The sequence below is a fragment of the Rattus norvegicus genome, chromosome 3 (assembly GCF_036323735.1).
Source record: "Rattus norvegicus strain BN/NHsdMcwi chromosome 3, GRCr8, whole genome shotgun sequence".
NCBI classification, from domain to species: domain Eukaryota; kingdom Metazoa; phylum Chordata; class Mammalia; order Rodentia; family Muridae; genus Rattus; species Rattus norvegicus.
This window is the reverse complement of record NC_086021.1, coordinates 100,135,546-100,155,600: the sequence shown is the minus strand read 5'-3', so window position 1 is coordinate 100,155,600 and position 20,055 is coordinate 100,135,546. Positions and strand designations below refer to the sequence as shown.

The following is a 20,055-nucleotide window of genomic DNA, read 5'->3' as shown; positions in this document are numbered from 1 at the left end:
AAGCCAGCCATGGTAGTACACATCTTTAATTCTGGTGGCGGAAGAGTCAGGGAGGCAAAGGCAGGAGGACCTCTCAATTTGAAACCAGCTTGATCTACATAGCACATTAGGGACATTCAAAGCCACTCAGAGAGAACCTGTTTCAAAGAAAGAAAGAAGGAAAGAAAAGGAAGGAAGGAAGGAAGGAAGGAAGGAAGGAAGGAAGGAAGGAAGGAAGGAGGGAAGGACAGCCTATCCAGTGCAGCCATAATTTTTGCATATATGTTTATTATATAAATTTCTTTTGGAGTTCTTAAAGATTGATTTAAGGGGGAAGAAAGAGGAACCTAAACAAATATACTACCAAAATTAAAGGCTGAAATTTCCCCATTTTGTGTTGCTTTTAAATCTAGTCTCATTTGATAATAAGGCATTGTAACATAGATTAACATGTGACACTCTGGTCAGGTGTTCAGCCAGGGAGGAATGTGGGCTATCTGGCAGAGCCTGCTTTTTTTCTTTTTTCATCTTTCAGGTTTACCTTCAGTCATAGGAAGAGGCTTAGGTCGTTATACCTAGTAGAATATGAGTGACATTTGCTATATTATGTCTGCTGGCCACTTTTATGTCACCTTGACACAAGCTAGAGTCATGCTGAGCAAGCCATGGGGAACAAGCCCATAAGCAGCACGGCGCTATGGCTTGCTCCTCCTGCATCAGTTCCTGCTTCCAGGTTCCTTTCCCTGCTTCCATGGATGGTGGAGAACAAGCTATAAAGTGAAATAAATGGTCCTCCCTCCCACTTGCCTTTGATCATGGTGTTCACCCGGCAGCAGGAACTCTAAGACACATTTTCCCACTTTTGTAGAAAGATTATAAAGTGTTCTCTAGGCAAGCCAGAGGGGAAGAGGAATCTCTCTCTATTAGTAAACAATTCCAAGCTGCACCTTTTACAAAGATTTACAAAGGTTTTGGTTGGTTGGATGGATGGATGGATGGATGGATGGATGGATGGATGGATGGATGGATGGTTGGATGGCTGGCTGTGGTGGTTGGTTGGCTGCTGGCTGGCTGACTGGCGGGTGGTGGGTGGGTGGGTGGGTGGGTGGGTGGGTGAGTGGTAAAAGTGCAGTGGAAACAGGAATACTCGATGATGTTGCCCAGGTGGGTGCCTTCCTGGTCATTGTCTCTGGACAGTGAAGGAAATCTAGTCAAGAAGGCTGAGCTAAGTGAAACCTGGGTCTTAGCTTATGCCTCCATACAGTGGCAGTGACAGTCTCCCTTCCCAACCTTCCTTGGTCCTGCGATACAGACAGCTCAGGAAGTGCCACACTGTTCTTGTAGCTTCAGTCCTCATGGCTCAGCTCTGCTCTCCTGTGGTCTCCGAGGCTGGTGCCTATTGGCTTCTCTGTTTGGAGTGTTTTTCTGGTGAGGGTGCTCTGCTGAATGAGTGAAGGGACGACTGCTGCTTCTAAGTCCTGTCTTCCACTTCAAAGCCTAAAGTTAATTTTCCTGCAGCAATTAGGACATCAACTAAGTAAGTAAATAAATCAGTTAATAAAAATAGGCATCCTAGGGAATTGTGTCAGAGCCCAGAACCATTTTTGGCACTGAGCCGAGCTGTTGGGATTATAGTTTTGTCAGTTTCCTCTTCCCAGATATCTCAGGTGTGGGGATCTCAGAGAAGCTTCCGATCCTATCTAGGCAAAGTTCAGGGGACTTACTACCTCTTTTAAAAAAACAAGGAAGTCATTACCTCAGAGCTTTGCTCTTTAGTGCTCAGTTTTTTCTTCTAGAATGTGAGCACCAGGGTAGGAACCATTGCTATCCTGTTCACTGGCATAGTCTCCAGTGTGAAGTCCTAATGCAGTTCATTGAGTTCCACAGCAGTGGATGGCTGACCTCCATGACTAGGGTGCATGGGCTCAGTAGGTCACAGACCCTTCAGGTTCTGCTCCGTGGTGACTTGTCATCCAGATGCAATGTTGTGGTGAAGCACAGGCTAAAAGGCTAAACATAGGTGTGTGCTTTAAACACATGTGTTATATATTTTTGTTATAACAAAATACCTAAGGCAAACTGGCTTTACATTATCTATTTAGTGGTTTCTTGGTTTGGTTTTGTTTTGTTTTGATATATATATATATATATATATATACATATATATATATACATACATACACATACACACACACACACACACACACACACACACACACATATATATATATATATATATATTTTTTTTTTTCTCATGTACCCCAGGCTGGCCTCAAACTCACTATGTGGTCTTCCTTCCTCCACCCCCCAAATGCTGGGCAGACATGTATGCACCACCACACCTGGCCGAAAGGCTTTTAAAAGATCAGAAATACAGCTCCTAGCTCTAGAGACTCCAAGGCAAGTGCCAGAATTGGCTTGCCTCTAGCAAGGACCTTATGATTGATGTTGCAGTGGGAGGAGCATATGTGAGAGAAGAGATCACATGTCAAAACAGGAAGTCAAAGAGCAGTGCAGGGGTCAGGTCTTAAAACAGCTCATCTCCACAGAGCACTGGGACCCACCAGAGTTCCTTTAATTCCTTCTGATGACTGTGCCCCATTGACCCCAGGACCTCCCACCAGGCCCTGTCTCTTAAAGTTCCCATATCACCTCTGTGTTGTGAAACTGAGGGCCAGGACTCTGCCATGTGAACCAATATGAGACAGACCATACCCAAGCCATAGCAGCACCTGCCATGTCACCTACCATTCTTCCCACAGCAGATAAGGTCTAGGGTAGTAAGAACATGAGTTTATGCAAATGCCTGTACACCGATTGATATTCATAGATGCTTTATTCAGTATAGCCAGAACCTGAAGAGAAACAAAACCAGTGTCTGCCAGCCAGTTCAATGGAGAAGCAAACAATAGCATATCCTGCAATAGGAATTGACTAAACAGTAAGTAAATAGGATTTGTTGGAGGAGGAGCTGGGAGGCATCCAGAGCCAGCTCAACACTGTACCACTAACTATACCCCAGCCTTCAATACATAAGGAAGAACTACTAATACATGCAACAATGTGGATATTTTTCAGAATAATTATGCAGAGTCATGAAATAAGATGAAGAAGAGGACAGAGTTTGAGTTCACATGTATAGACTTCTAGAAAATGCAGCATGGTGACAGATCAATGGTTGCCTGACTCTGGTCCCCAGTGCCACGGTGGCAGGCATGTGCAACCATGCCTGGCTGCTGTTGCTGTTGTTGATGTCTTCATTGTCATTGTGTCATCATTGTGTCGTTTTTATCTAAGTGTTTAGGATCATACAGAGTTCTAAAATTTAAATAAGAATAGAATAGCCTTGCAAAATCCAAACCCTTTGGGAAAATAACATTGTAGCATTTAAAACCTAAGACTTAATGTAAAGTTGTAACAACACACTGGTGCCATTCAAACTTAGACATACAGGTCAATGAAATAAGAGTTGAGAAATGGACCACTGTTGTGTGAACAGCTGTGGGGAGAGGAGAAACATCTGATTACCCCAGATATGGCTGACAGACCAAAGCAAGCATTCCACTCAAGTCTATCTTGCAGATCCAATGAATTTATTTATGATTACTTACAGTAGCCTGGGCAGCTTAACAGTACTACACTACTGAAGAATTTGTCATTGCTCTGGCAACCATTAACTGCCTGCCTATTGCTGGGGGAGAGGACAGACCGGATGAGCCTCTCTCTCCCTTTATGATGGAACACTAGTCTTGTGCAGGTCTTGTGTGGGGTAGTCACAGCTACTGTAAGCTGAAGAAGATACAGCCAGAGGTCATTGTTCACAGAACTTAAACATATGGCTAGATAATTGTCAACCAAAGAGCCAAGCTGGTTCAGTACAGATGATAAGGATAAGGTCCTTTTACTCAATGGTATTGGAACATATTCTTTTTCTTTTCTTTTCTTTCTTTTTTTTTTTTTTTTTTTTTTTTTTTTGAGCTGGGGACCGAACCCAGGGCCTTGTGCTTGCTAGGCAAGCGCCCTACCACTGAGCTAAATCCCCAACCCATTGGAATATATTCTTATAAATATGTTTTAAACATCTTTGATTCTGTAGGTAGGTAACATCTAACTCAAATCCAGCTATACAGCATACGACTGTAATCACAGCATTTGACGGAGGCATGGCGAATACAAGTTTGAAGCCAGCAGGGACTACATAGTGAGTTCCAGGCCAATCTGGATTAGAATGAATGAATGAATGAATGAATGGGATTATAAGCTTGTAAGTTCCAAGCTTAGAAAACAAATATTACAGAATGCACCTAAAGCAGTACTTAGAAAAAAAACCATAGCCATAAATTACTGGATTAGAAAAGAATAAAAGTTTAAAACTAGTGACTGAAAAGAAAACCATGAGGCAAATGTGAAAAGGGACAGAATACAAGCAAGCAAACATTAAACTCAGTGAAGTAGAAAACTGGCCAACCAAAGAATTAACATGGCCAAACCTGGCTCTTTGGAAAGATTAACAAAATGGGTAAACTCCCAAGTTTGGCCACTCAAAAAGAAAAAACCCCTATCGTCACTCTCAGGAATTCCAATACTTTCATTTTCAAATGTTCCCCTTCTCTCCTCCTTCCTCCTCATTCTCCCCTCTTTGCTTCTCCCCTCCTTTTCTTCCCTCCCCTCTTTTCCTCTCTTTCCTCCCACTTCCTCTACTCCCCCCATCTCTCTTCCCTCCATCTCTCCTCCCTCTCCCTTCTCCCCATCCTTTTCCTCTTGTACTCATCCCCTCCCTGTCATGAAGAACATGAAGCTCCTCCACCACACACTCCCTGACCATGATGTCTTGTCCAGTTCCTGGAGCCAAGCAACTGTGGATTGAAATCTGGGAAACCATGAACCAAATAAACCCTTCCTAGCATAGATTGTTTCGGTCAGGCCTACAAGGAGTGGGGTTACAGCTTAACTGAACCTGGCCATTTGACTAATGGGCCTTTGGAGCTGGTTTGCATGAAGATTTGCAGTAATTTGGAGAGCTAGAGAAGCTCTGGGATGGTGTGGGCAGAGCTTTATGGGCCATTCAAGTAGATGCCCAGAAGAGTAGAACACTGGCAGAAAGGTAGACAAGAGCTGCTGAGTTCGTGAAGTTTCAGAGGAATAGTCTCTGTCTAGAATTAGACCAAAGCCATTTATGTTACATTCTTGCAAAGAATTTCTCTACATCTTTGTCTGTGCCCTAAAACTTGGTAGAGAAAATTTCAAGACCTTGGTAGCATTCAGACTATGAAATGGCTGTTGGTAGCTGCTTTCAGCCACATTTATAGCCATAATCAGTCATAAAAGGCAGAGTAAAAGGATCCAAAAACACTGTGCAGTCTGGCCAGAAAAGAACAGTTTGAAAGTTGCAAACAAATTTGGTGTGGTTGTTAAAGAGATTAGTATCATTAGGAAGAAGCCAAGCTTTGTGTTTAGATAATAAAAAGACACCCCGAGGGTACCTAGGGAATTGGCCAGGCCTTCCCCACCACATACTTCTAAGATAAAGAATTGTAGACTCATTTATAAGACTTCTTTTCCTTGACAAGAGCATCTCTACAGGGCTACATAGACCCGTGTTGTAGTGGAAGACCTTGATGTTGTCCACCTGACGCTGGTTTTGCAGGGATGCAGAGTACAAGGGTGAAGAGAGGGGGGCTCCCACAAACCCACCATTCCAAGGAATGCCAAGGGACTAATATGTGGAAGATTTGCTATTCCAGCTGGAAGCCACTAAGAGGGCAAGGAAAGTCACTGTGTGATACTGAAATATAGTTACAAGAGACATAGGACATCTGCCTAGGGAAGCCATAGGCAATAAGTGAGACGTACTGCACAGGACAGGGCCGTGAGGGGTGCAAAAACAGCAAGGTGGTAGAGGTAGAAAGCCTATTGAAGCACACATCCTGCTGCCACATAGCCAGGGTAGCAGATAAGGAACTGCCCAAACTAGCGTTTGCCTTTTTGCATCTTGCTTTGATCATTCCATGCCACTTCCTATATTTCTGGGCTGGGAATGTTTATTCTGTGTCATTGTAACTTGCTGTTTGCTTTACAGCTCACGGCTAAGCATTTGCCTTGAGTTGCAAAGGAGACTTCGAACTTCTAAATAGTGTTAGAACTGTTTACACTTCAGGGACTCATGCAGATGGACTAAATAAGCTTTGCATTATAAGATGGTCATGAGCCTTCAGGGCCCTGGGGCAGAATATTATGGCTTGGCTATGAAATGGGCCCACAGGCTGTAGTGTGCACATTGGTTCCTGGCTGGAGGTGCTGTTTGGGAGGTTGTGGGCTCTGTAGAGAGGTGGAGTCTAGGTTGAGGAAGTGGGTCACTAGCATGTTCCCAAGGAACTCCTTTTCCTCCTGCCTCTTTATACTCCTTGTTTCTGTGGCTGTGACATTTGACCTCTGCTCGTGGGGTCACAAAGCCGTAGCTTGAAACCCCAGAAACTGTGAACCAAAAATAAATCCTTCCCCCCTTACACTGTACTCTCAGGCATTTTTAGGTAAGATAAGAGAATGAAAGACAGCTAAGCTTTGAAGAGTTTTGAGTGCAGATGCTAGTCATTAACTTTTAAGAAAACCTTATGAAATTTATATGAAAATTCATATACAATTATAATTCATAGATTATGTTAAATTAAAGGTGTGTGTATGTGTGTGTACACGTGCACATATTTTGGGATATGTGCAAATGTATGTGTGGATATGGGTATATGAGTGCACATAGTTATAGAGGTCAGAGGTCAACCTTGTATGTCATCCTCACCTACACTCATCTTGTTTATAGATAGGCTCTCCTAGTAAGCCAAGAACCCAGGTCTTTGTGTGGGTTGCTGGCTAGTAAGCTCCAGGGATCCCTCGTGTGCACATATTAATTCCCTGCTTTCTGCTCTTGACTATGGATGTAATGTGATAATCCAGTTCTCTCACATTCTTGCCGTGTGACTCCCCAACATGGCAGACTGTAACCTGGAATTGTAAGCCAAATGAGCCCTTTTCCCCTTAAGTTGCTTTTATCACAGTAACAGGAAAAAGAAACAAAGAAATGAAATACTGAGAGCGTTTCTAAAACGTTTTATCATGCAGGCAGACAGTTGAGAGGCGTCAACACCCAGGGGAGGAAGTGGCTACTGCTGAGAGTGTTCTGATGAGCAGCATGTGCAGACCAGACAACAGGGAAAACAGGGAGTGCAGCACCAAAGAAGACAGGAGATCAAAGTAGACACGACAGCACTAAAGCTATGCGCCCCTGAGCTCAATACTGTAAGGACTTCGTAGGACAATGGCCAATGGGCAAGAGCCAGGGCCTAAGAGTCATCACCAGCAATTACTCAGTCATTCAGAATAAAAACAAACAAACAGACAAAGAGTAGCCCTTTATTTAACAGTGCCATTCACTGGAGTTTCAGGGGGAGAAAAGTGGGGGGAAAAGGAGCTGAAGAAATAGAGCTGACGGAGGCCCAGCAGGCTGCAGCAGGAGCTATAGATCTGTACAGTTTATATCCATGTGTATAAATTACACAGGTTGCACATATCCTAGCAGTACTCCTGGGTTCAAGTGATTCTCAGAAAACAGCATCCTAAAAATGAGTGTTTTCGTCTGCACAAGTGCATATACCAAGGAAGGAGCACTCAGATTCGCCTCGCTGGACCCTGCGTCTGTAGCTTGGGCAGAGGCCTCATTGGCAATGGTGGCTCTTCCTCCCTTCCTGTCTCACTCACTTCATCCCCAAGCAGGGCCTCACCGCCTCACTTTTGCTTTCCCTAGTGTGTCCAGAACCAGTCAGACTTGCTCAGCTGTCTTGTGTTTGTTTTGATAAATTATGTAAATGTACAGTAGCTTCTAGAATATGGGATAGTGCATCCCTTTTATTCTTGATATTAGTCATTTCTTTCCTTTTCTCTTCAACACCCCTCTCCTCTTCCCACAGGGGCTTGAACTGTAACCTAAGCTGTCCTCAAACTCATGATCCTGCAGCCTCTGCCTCCGACTGCTGGTCTGCAAGTGTGCTCTAGGGTCAGGTTAGATCAGTTGTCATGGTGCTTTCAGAGAATTGGCTTGGCTTTGTTGGGCTTTCTTATGTTTTGTTTTGTGCTAATCACCACTCTGCATTAGTAAATTTGAATCAGTGGGGTTTTTTTCTAGTTTTTTTACTTGATAGCATAGATCATTGGTTTTAATATTAATATATATGCATTTATATGCATGCACTGACATTCCCTCTTTGCTACATCAGGTATATGGTTTTTTTTTTTTATGGTGTGTTTCTCTCTCTCTCTCTCTCTCTCTCTCTCTCTCTCTCTCTCTCTGTGTGTGTGTGTGTGTGTGTGTTGTGTGTGTGTAGAGTAACATCTAGAGCAACCAGCACATTAACTAGATATTGAGGGAAGGTCCCAGTTATGTCATTAGAACCTTCAGACTGAGTCTGCTTAGTTCAGTCTGACAGTGCCTCTGCTCAGGTGTGGCATGCAGGCCCAGGCCAGAGTTGTACTGTCTCCACACATGATTGGGTACACTAAGGCAATGCATGACAAAGAGCTAGAAAGCTTGATTGACGTAGACCACTGTGAAGTAACCTTCACACCATGCTTATGGGTTATAGGGCAGAGACTACAGGCCAGCTCATAGAACACACATGTCCCAAAGACAAGAAAGATTCACAGGAGGCGAGTGACAGAGGAAGTTGCCCTGTATTATTAGCTTGGGAACCAAGTATGACCTGCAGTTTGTTTCCAAGAGGAAGTTTGTAGAGCCCTGTGGTGCTCATCCTGGCCTTGGCTGAATCTTAGCAGAACTAGGTGACACAAAACACAGATGAGGCTGCTCACTCCAGGTGTGACCCAGCCCTGGCCTCATTGATGATCAGGTGACCGGCTCAGATCTCTGTATGTCATGTGTTAGCTTTTCTAGTTGTGCTCAGAAGAAACATAGTGAGAATGTGCCGGGACCTCAGAGATCACTCTATTCCTCTTTGCTTTGCTGCCAAGGACCTGGAGAGCTGCAGAGAGGTCAGTTTACGTCTTTAAGAACGACCGTGTAACACTGTGGTACAGAGGAATAAAGTCTAGAGCGAGAGGCTGGGCCAGTGTTCCTTCCAGTCCTGTGACCTGAGTGCACAGACATTTGGATCCAGCACTAGAAATAATCATTTCCTTGGAAGAAAGCATGGGTTATTTGCCTGTCTCAGTGGGGTTACTTTCCCTCTTGGAAGGCAAAGGACCCTGGGAAACTTTCCCTTCTTCTCCAGCCCTGCAGTCAGGAGCTAGGAATGATCATCTCTGGCCCTGCATGTTTCTGACTTGTTTGACAAGCTCTAGTGAGCTACCAGATGGGAGATTCTTTTCAGCCTGGGATAATTTATTTATCTGTTTATGTATTTTACCAGGAAAGTATCTATTCAGTTCTTGATACTCATTTGCGAGTGACTCCTTAGGGAACAGTAGCAGGGTATAATGTTACTTGGATGTTTGATATTTTTCCCCCATAGTCCGTCTGCTTTTATTTCAGACACTAAAGAGCAGGGAAATAAAAAGCAACTTCTTCCTACTCCCCTCCCCGTCTCTAAGAGACAGTTTAAAACATGTGGTTGAAAATGAGCCGTGGAGACTTGGCTGAGTGTACAGACCTGTGGATTTATTTTCCCTTTCATACTTTGATCCACATTTCCAACCATAAAAAATTATTAGTGGCACTTAAGTGTTGGACGTTTTTCACCTGAGAGGTGAAGTGCTCCTGACTAATGATGTTGGCTATAAATATAGACTTAGGGCTCCATGCAGGAGTGGGAAGGAACAGAGCGGCTGTGTGCTGTCAGGCACGGGCCAACCGACGCTCAGCATCCAGAGATGGCAGAGGCTGTTCAAGCCTCTCGGTGCTAATAAATTGTGAGAACTTATTTACATTATTTTTTTCACAGCTGCCCAAGGTAATGGCAACTATATATTTTCAAAAGATCATGGAAGACAGCAAACGGGCTTGTCCCATTTTGTTCTCATAGCTCCTTCCCCCACTGGTCTTCCTGATGCAAGAGTCATCTAGAGGAAGGCTCCGAAGTGAGAGTGAGTGTGGGCTGTGGGGTGGGGTGGACATTAGGTAGCTAGGCAGCTAGAGGGGCAGCTGAGAGGGAGGGAAGGAGGGAGGGATGGACAGACTCTAAGGCTAACTGAAGTCTCTCCTGGGAGGTGTGTGTTAAAAGAAGTTGATCCCAGGATAAATTTGTGGTGACAGAGACTGGAGACAGGAAAACAAGTGAGACCCAGGTGGTGAAAGTCTGGAGACTGAGTGTTGGAATGATCGGAGAGCCCAGGAGAACAGGGCCTGCTTGCCCAGAGCATGGATTTAATGAATGATGGGGGGACTTGGCTAATTGAATTCATCAGAGGTGGTATGACAATGACATTTATATTTTAAACAAAATTAGTAAAATACAGCCAGCTATATGTGCATCCAGGGACAGCAGAGGAGAGGGTACAATCTGCAATTCTAAATAGTTGGGTTTCTTCGTCTCTTTACAATGGCTACAGAAGAAAACAGGCCACCTAAAAGTAGGCTTGTCAGTACCTTCAAAGGTGAAGCAATAATGTAAGAGACATGTGAGCTCCCTATACTGCTTTGGGCTGTCAGGGAAGGTCTGGAAGCAAGAGAGTGCAAAGGGAGTCTCTGTGTGGTCCTCTGCCTCCTGATTGGAAGTAACTGCTTACCTTCCCAGGATCCCAATTCTAGCCTGGAGCCGTGTCCAACCAGGCTTGTTGGAGATCCACGGCACTCTATAAAGACTTTTCTTTATGGCACACCCTACTGTGGGCTGTGGGCTTGTGGCCAGGCTCAGCCTTTGAGTTATCTAGGATCCTGCAAAACTGAGCTTTTATACAGCTGAGACAAATGCGGAGGGATCCATGAAAGAATTGAAATAGAGGTTGTTTCTCCTCAGCTGGATATAACAGTCACCATCAGGAAACAGAGAGGCTGTGGTGACCCACAGATACCTTGTCCCATGCTCATAGCAGCAAGTTAAACAGAACAACAAAGCTGCTCGCAGACTGTGGAGATGAAGAGGCTGCTAACACTCCGTAGGGAGGAGTAGGAAGTCACAAGACACTCCCCTGAGATGGAGGTCACCACTCCCTGTCCCTGCTTCCATGGCCTTGGGTACTAGAATATGCAGGAGGTAGGAGGTTGACTGGGTGGGTGGGGCTTTTCAGACCTGCAGCTCTTAGTGAGTTGTCTGTGCTCCAGTAAGTAACCCCAGACAACTTCCCAAGACAACCTTGACAGAAGGTTTCTTTGGTCTGTCAGCCAAATAGGCGAGCTAGAACATTTGGGTGAATAGACCTTTCTTTTCTGTCTCCCCAAGGAACTCACACAACAAGGCACACAGAACGGTGCTTGAGTAATCTGGGTACTGGAGACATCACAGGCTTTGGTAAGAATCAGCACCTCAGATTTCCAGGCCTTGGTACTTGGTTACCTCAGATTCCTGGACTTTTTCTAGGTCTAGCTAGTAGTGACTGGTTGGATTGAGAACTGTCTCCAGTTATCTTCTTGTTGGTGGTAGACCATTACAAGAGCCCACGTGCCTGAGCCTGGACATAGCATCAATATTATATTGTAAAGGACATCTGTCTGCCTGTCTGAATATCTTGTCTGTCGCCTCTGATTGTTACTTTTTTTAAATGCCCTAAGAGTTGCTGTGAACCATACTCTTGTCTTTAGCAGACAGAATGGCCAAGTAGTACCCCCTGAAGGATCTCACTTCCCCAGGCAGACATGGGAAGACAGTAGTCAGAGGCAGGATCTGTCCTGTTCATAGTGTCTCCAGCTCCTGGGGTGCAGCCTGCAGACCTGTTCACCCTGTCCAGCTTGCACTGATTTATACCTGCATGAGACAGGAGGGAAAATAGCTCGTGTGTGCTACCAGGGCTGTGAGCGCTGCTGAAAGGACATCCAGAGACAAGGCAGAAGGTGAGGAGGTGAAGTAGAGATGCTGTGGTATGGCCTGATCTTGCCAGGCCCTTCTGAAGCACCCAAGCCCCACTGGAGAAAAAGTCAAACAAAAAATGGAATATATATATATATATATATATATATATATGTATATATGTGTATATATATACACACACACACACACACACACACACACACACACACATATATGCTGAACATTGAAATAACAGCCAACCATTTGGAAAAGCACCCAGATGGGAATTATAGTGAAGTGACACTGTCTTCCCACTGAGCAGATGAAAGCAAGTTCAGGATGTGTTTACATAACCATTAATGAGACAGCACTGGAGGGCTGTCCCTGTCGCAAGGAGGAGGGTCATGCTTGCACTGCAGGTCTCCCTGTCCAAGGTGTCTCCTCCCCACACACTCATAGGGAGGCAGGTTAGTGAATGCTTGACAGGGCTGGGGTGGTAGCTCTGGCTCTTTCCTGAGCAGCCCTAGGCCTCAGCAACTCATGCTTACAGTATGGGAAGGCCATTTTTAGGTAGAGCCAGTGTGATGCTTGAACAAACACCCCTACCGCCCCCCGCACCCCATTGAGCTGGAGCCATCTGCAGTGATATACAACCCTGAGCAGATTCTTGTGTCTGAGGGTTATTGTCTCCAATCTCCCTGTTGTCTCGTTGAGATTGATCACAGGGAACTCTGGCACTTCTGGAATTCAGAGTTTCAGACTCTGGCTATAGTTATCGGGTGGGAGGGACTTCTCTTCCAGGACCGCTTGCCTGCCTTCATTGCTAGAGATGCTAGACCCAGGTGCTCAGGCAGGATGTGCTGTAGGCACAGGGGAAGTAAAAACCACAGCACTAGGACCTGAGCCGCCCAGCTCCCCATGAGGGCAGTGTCTGGAGCTCCCCAGAAAATTACAGAAGGCTTCCCAAACATGGGACCACGCCTTTCATTGTCAGAGCACACAACTGTAGCCTGCCAAGTTCTGGATCTAAGACAGGCTTGTGATCCCTCTCACACCTGGTACTGTATGAAAGGAGGGAGAAAATGCTGAAAGGCTCAAGGTGGCCTCTGCCCTTAAAGATGCCCAAACTATGGGATGAATCTCTAGAAAGCAAGATGACCTCTTCAGCCTGAAATGTACTGCTTGCTTCTCAGATCATATTTATTTCTTGCTGCCTGGAAATGGGTGCCTAGGGTTCTCATTAATCATGGCTGCTGTGTATTTGCTACTGTCTGCTGGCTGGTTTAGATCAAAACTTGGCAACCTTTAAAAGTAATACTTCTTGGTTCCCCAGTAGCCTTTGAGTTGGGCTGAAGATATGAGGGTTTGGGTGGAGGTCATAATCACACGTTGACACTCATTTCTTGGAAGGGAAAGAAGAGGCCGCTTCTCACAACTAGAGCACTGACCACGTGTGCAACAGAGATGCCGGGCTTGGTGATAAACAAACCTTGGCGGTCGTGTGGTCCTTTCAGCAGGGATTGTGGTGCCTCTTTCAGCCCTTCTCTGCCTAGACTCTTGGCTCATAGTGGTTATACAGTAAATACTTGCAGACTGACTGGAGTTAAGGTTTGGACATTGAATTGACTCCCTATGAGTAGAATTATAAAGAACTGTTGGAGTATGTCCCCATAATGCTGTGCAGTGGAGTGTTGGTCTTCTACCTACCAGCCAGTAAACAAATGGCAGAGAGGAATTTTATGCTGTTCTTGCTGTGAGCAATGGGGATCCATCCTAACTTTGTAATTAAACTTTACTCCTATAGAATGAAACCTTCGAAGCTTCTTCTTGTCTCTGCTTCTCTGTCCCCAATCCACAAGTCCTCTTTCTACCCTCAGCCCTTTCCCCAAATGCTCACTTCCTAGTGAGCGTACCACTTGCTTTCCCCGGAAGGTGAAAACCTCATGTCAACAAGACACGTGCCTCTCCCTGAAGTGTGGGACACTCCGAGGTGCACCAGGACAGGCTGGCTTTTGACAGAAGGTACTAGCGCAGTTCCAGGAAGAGGCAGGGTCTTTCGGAAACAGTTCTGGAAAGTTTTACTTAAACTTTACACCCTCTACAAAATTAGCCAAAAGCAAATCACATACTTAAATGTAAAGCACAAAACTGGGTTTGGGGTAGGGTGGGGGTTCAGTTTCAAGGAGTTTGAGAAGAGTTCTAAGCTTGACAACAAAAGGTTAGTTCATAAAAGGACAAATTGGTAAATTGGTCTTTTCAAAATAAAAATATTTTGCTCCTTAAAAGACACTGTAAAGAAGATGAAAAAACAAGCTACAGACAGAGAAAATATTTGTAAACCACATGTCCAACCAAGAAGTAAACACGTCAGGCATACAAAGACTCTTCAGAAGTCAGCAGTAAAATCCCAGCCATCCAGACAGAAAGAGGAGGGCACACACAGACTCCCCACCAGGAAGGAGTCGCTGCAGCAGCAAGCAGAAGAGACGTAACACTTAGCCGCAGGACCATGCACCGGAAATGTGAGGGCACACAGCACACCCTCCCAAAGCTCTAACAGCACAAAGCAGCAACAATGGGCTGGGCTCCGTGGGTAAAGTGCGCACTGTAAAATGTGAAGACCTCACATCGATCCCAGCACCCATACAAAAGCTGGGTTTGCACTTTTAATCCCAGAGCTGGAGAGGCAGAAACAGGAAGGTCCCTGAAGCTCAGCAGTTTGCAAGTATCATTTCTTCCTCTGCATGCAAAAAACGGAGGCACTCATCAGCTTTGCTCTTGGCATCGTCCCTGATGCAAAGTGATGAGAGCCACCCCAGCAGCTGCTGGAGGCAGCAAAACTCACTTCTGCACAGCGCTCAGGCCTCCCTGATCTGCAGTCACTGAGACAGCTTCACCAAAGCCAGTGCAGAAACCTGAAGCCTCAGTAACAGTCCCCTGAGTAAAAGCAGTCTGCCTGTCCTCTCTGCAGGATTTAAGGAAACTGCCATTTGCCTGCTCATCGTGCTTTTAATGTCATTGAATAGCCTCCTACGACCAGGCCACGAAGTAGTGTAACTACACCTGAGACTCCGGAAATAAAGAAAAAAAATTGGGAGTGGGTGGGGATGGGGTAGTGGTCTTGGGCACAGAACTAGCTTCAGCACACCCCAGTCCTGACCTCCCAGCCCCTCACCTGCACCCTCCTCTCCTCCTCTATCATCTCTCAGAAAAGATCCATTGCCTCATGAAGAAGAGCAGTCAGGTTGAATCTTTCATTTGGCTTCTTTGGTCTTGTGCTTCTTCCTCTGCCCTAGAATCTGAGGTTCCAGGAGGCACTCAGATGTGTTGTGGAAACACACTGGCTTGCACACAGCTGATGGGGCTTCTCTTCATGCCACGAGTATGGAGCTGCTGATTCTAAATGGAAACACTCACAATAAAGCTTCTGCTTTAGAAAGATCAGTACTGATGGGAGCAGAAGACCAGCCATGTCCCTCTACCCCCACCGTCCCCAGTCATATTCCCCCACCCTCACCGCCCCCAGTCATGTCTCCTTGCTGTTCCCAACCTTGCTCTGCTGTCCACCTGAATGATCAGTGAGCTCTGTAGCTCTCACAGTACCCGTCACAACACAGGCTGAAGAATACTGGCACTGAGTGATGTAGACTAGCCTCAGTCTGGTTTCACAGGTGAGGGACTGAGCTCAAGGTGGTGGTGTACTTCTGAGGATGCTGGGAAGCCATAGGTCCTGATACACACACAGGCTGCTTTAGCACTTTGGACCCACATAGGCGCAGCCTAACCATGAAGCCTTGAAGGCACTTCCTCCGCAGGTCAGGTTTTTCATCTTGGGAGGAACCTTTGAGTAACTGGAGGAATGGCTTCTCCCTTCCAGATGATCTTGAAGGCTGCAGATCCCGGGAACAATCTGAATAGGGCCTCATAGTTCTGATCACCCAGTCTGAGTCTTCTCGAACCCGTAGGTGATCAGATATGGATTCAAGGATAGGGCAAGTTTCTCAGAGCCACCATTTTCAGAAATGCTTTCCCAGTAGTGACCAGCAGTGAAAGATGGGACACCACACAATCCCATGTTCTCTGTAGCTAAGCACAGCCCATCCCTGGGCCTGAAGAAGCCACTCAAAAGAAGCGCACATCATGTACCCATACCAAAGCCCTACCCTTCAGGCAGACTGGGACAGACGAGAATGCTGCCAAAATTCCCTGTGCTTTTAGTTTTCCTGCTTGGTTGATTTTAAACAACTCTGCTATGGCTTGAAAGGGTTCCTCAGGCAGACTGAGGTGATCTCAGGTTGGTTGTGGAATACACTGTGTTTGTGCAAGTATCTATCAATGCTAGTCAGCATTAGGAAGCTCCTAGGTGACAATGTCTGAGCTTCCCTACTTAGTCAGCATTCTCTTGTGCCCTTGGTATGAGCCAAGGCTTTCCAAAGAGCCATCTTCTGACAAACTGCCATCTACTGGTGCAATGCAGAGCCTGAGCTAAGAGAGAAACCACTTGCCTTGCCCCTTAGCACTTCAACTCAGGAAGTTGTAAGTGTAAAAGATGCGTTTGGGGCCTAGAGAGAAAGCCGGGTATGGAAGCACACTAGCCAAACTTGCCATGCCATTATGAGGAGCCAGGTTGGTTCCCAGCACCCACATAACAAGCAGTGTGGGGCCACACATGTCCATAATCCTAACTCTGGTGAAGGAGAAGAAACAGGGTTGTTGGGTCTTACTGGCCACCAGCCTAGCTCTAGGTTCAGTGAGGAACCTTGTCTCAGGAATACACCCAATATTCTGTCTTCCATATGTGCATTCAGGAATGGACACACACACACACACACACACACACACACACACACACACACACACAGAGAGAGAGAGAGAGAGAGAGAGAGAGAGAGAGAGAATATGAATCCTGTAATTGTCTTCTTAATGGAGGCCAGCCAGCTACCATCTCCACATCTGGGCAGCATATAAGACAGAGCCTGAAGAGAAGAGACCACTCATTAAAGGTCTTTGCATGTTGCTGACTGTTTTCAGCTCTTCCTTGGCTCACCCAAGCATGGGACCACAGGGTTTGAGCTAGTTCATAGGGTTCTGTGCCACTATGATTCTTAGCAGTTGACACAACTCAGAAGAAGTTGTAGGCAAGGAAAAACCTGAAACCATAGCCCAGTGGGACACCCTTGGAACCGTGTTCATACACATGCACATTTGCCTCTTACCTGTGCCATTTCTGCTAGGGTTACAGGCATGCACCATCTGTGGCTTCCCTTAGCTCTTCTCCCTGTACTTTGGTCTCAGTCATCCTGGAGCTTGTGTCATCCCTATAGTCCAGTGGCAGTGTGGAACTGAGAAGGGAGGACTGTAACAGCCACTTTGCAGCGTGCCTATTTTGCTTTTGGTGTCAGGATTGCACCTCCAGATGCACACCACATGTGGCCACATCTTTCCTCTCCTTTCTCTGATTCCTGAGGTTAACTGTACACCCCAGGCTGGCTCAGAAGGTAGCACACATCTCCTCTTCAGGAACATTTATGGGCTGGTCTAATGTATATGTCACTTAACAAAGTTCACTGGTGGGAGCCAGTCTGTTCGGAAATGTACAGCCTGAAACAGATCACACTGGATAGGTTCATTCCTAGAACCAGTCTGTGAAGAGCAGGGAACATAGCAGATTGTTGCCCGAAAAGGACATTAATGCTCACCTAATCCAGATGGCAGACAGAAACCAACCATGGTGACTGGCCCAGTGGGGCAGCAATCTAAGTGGTCATATGCCCCTGTGCAGTGTCTGTGGGTGCAAGGGTCTAGTTAGGCTGCCTATTGAGACTAAAACAAAGGTAGAACTGCTTCGACTTATCCTGTGAGAAGCCAAAGAAGAACTCGTGGCTTTCTGGTTTGGGGAGTTGTTTGTTTTGTCTTAAAGAAAGTAGAAAGTAGCCCAGGTAATTGCATCTATGAGTGCTGAAAACAGAAAACCTCTCTGGTGAGAAGTGTTTGGGGGTGATGATCACAGAAGGAGCAGCTGTGTGAATACTGTGAATCTGTAATGTGTGTTCAGATAGAAAATCCAGATTATTACAGACTTTGATCCTCAGGACTATGCCAGTAAATGTCCACCGGGGTGCTATTTAGAAGGCCTGTGGCTGGATCAAAGTAGGAACTAACGCAAGATAGGTGGGTCTCAGAGACAAATGTAAAGCTCTCATCCTGGAGGAGAGGAGTGGGATTAGAGCAGGGTGCTCAGCGAGAAAAGGGCGTGGAGTGGGCACTGTTGCTCTGACTGGGGAAATGTTTTACCATGTGCATAATCAGATTGCTTCTACACCCTACACCGCTGGTTAGTGAGGGCCTTCCCGTCTGCTTCCCTGTGTTTTGATCCTGTAGTCAGCTGCCGAGTTATAGATGAAGTGACAAGGATGGCATCTTGATTGGATCCAGCTGCCTAGAGTAAGTCAAAGACAGAGGGGCTCAGAAAGGACAGAGCTCAGGAAAGGAACCCAAGACTCAGGACACCTCCTGTGCCTTTCAGCACACTGTAGGTTGCTAGTCTGTGACTCGGTGTCATGGATTAAGTCTGGGCCAAGAAGGTTAGTTAGTAAGTGACTTCAGCCAACTGGGAGAATCCCATACTGAAATCTTAACAGTGTTTGGCCCTAAACCTGAGCAGATAATAGCAACAATAATAATAAAAGGAGATATAATACGGATGGATGGTGGCTGCAGGTGGGGGAAGGCCTTTCTTTGATTTCAGTGTACAGCAGTGTTAGTTCCAAGTCAACAGGAAGGCAGCTGCCCCCCCCGAAGCCATGCAGGCGAGTTGGACACATCCCTGCATCTTGCCATTGCAGCTGCTTAGCTCTGTGTGCTGGAGCTAAAGATGCACTCGTGTCCACAGAGGCAGATTAGCCTGCAAGGTGCTGACTCACTAATGCTGAGGGAAAGAGGGCTGCCCTGGCTCACAGACCGAAGTTACAGCTTACACAACTCTTCCTGCCCTCCCTCTCTAAACCTATAATAGCATCACAGTGTTTTAATCTGCTGAAACACACACCTCATAGGAGAGAGCACATGAGTAGCAGCTCACATGGCCTGGGAACTATCTGCCCAAGACTCACTTGTCTGCAGCTATCGTGTTGTCTGTAGCCCATTAGCTCTGTTGGTGACAACATGGTGTTAATGAGGGCAAGACTGTGAGTGCCCTGTTAGGTGCACCAATGCCATACAACAGTAAGCTCTTTATGACTCCCATGCTCACAGTGCAGGTTAGGTGTTCCATAAAACTAGAGATGATGGAAGAAACAGTGTCCCTCCCCAGCTTCTGGAAAAGCAGTTTGCAACATGTGACTTGGGATGGGAGACTGCTCCTGTGCCTGTCACACTTGGGATGCTCAAGTTTGTCACTGACACTAACCAGTGGAATGTGCTATGCATGCCTCTTTCAGAGTGGTTGTGTGCACTCTTACGGCTATGATGAAAATGTAGGACTCCCCTCTGGTCTCAGCCCCTTTGTGCCTTAGCAGTGAGTGTAGAGTACTATGGTGTGCATGGTGCTGGTCTTTAGGCCTGGATACCACAGTGAGTAAGAGTCTCTGTCTCAGTCCACTGGAGCGCTCCTAGAGAGACGTAAATAATAACTGAGGTGATAGCACAAGTGAGATGTTGACAAAGAGAAGCAGGGGCTGCAGGTGGCATTTGTGATGGGGCGCCGGCTGCAGGTGGCATTTGTGTGAAGCTAAGAGTGTCTTTTGAGGGAGCTGCTGCTTAAGCTAGGAAAATGTGCCGGAAGACACAGCACGTGCTTCTAGTCGCCTGCAGTTAAGTAGTTTCTTTTCTTTCTTTCTTTTTTTCTTTTTCTTTCTTTCTTTCTTTTTCTTTTTCTTTTTTTTTTTTTTTTGAGTATTCAGCTCAATTTATTATTATTCTGTCCAGGACCAGAACCCATGGGAAAATGGCAACCATATTCAGGGTGGGTAATTTTACACAATTAAAATATCCTCCTAGAAAGTGAGCAAACCTAAATCCCATCAAATGTCCACTGAAGATCAACCATTGCAATTTATTTATTTATTTATTTATTTATTTATTTATTTATGGGATGTACCACAATTTTAATAAAATATAAATACTGTGTTAG

General features: G+C 45.8%; 1 protein-coding gene across 2 annotated transcripts in view; it reads left to right on the top strand.

The window, feature by feature from the left end:
* The window catches only part of Ext2 (exostosin glycosyltransferase 2), a 132,649-nt gene that overhangs the window by 97,824 nt on the left and 14,770 nt on the right, over nucleotides 1–20,055 (top strand). The gene's annotated exons all lie outside the window — the stretch shown is intronic.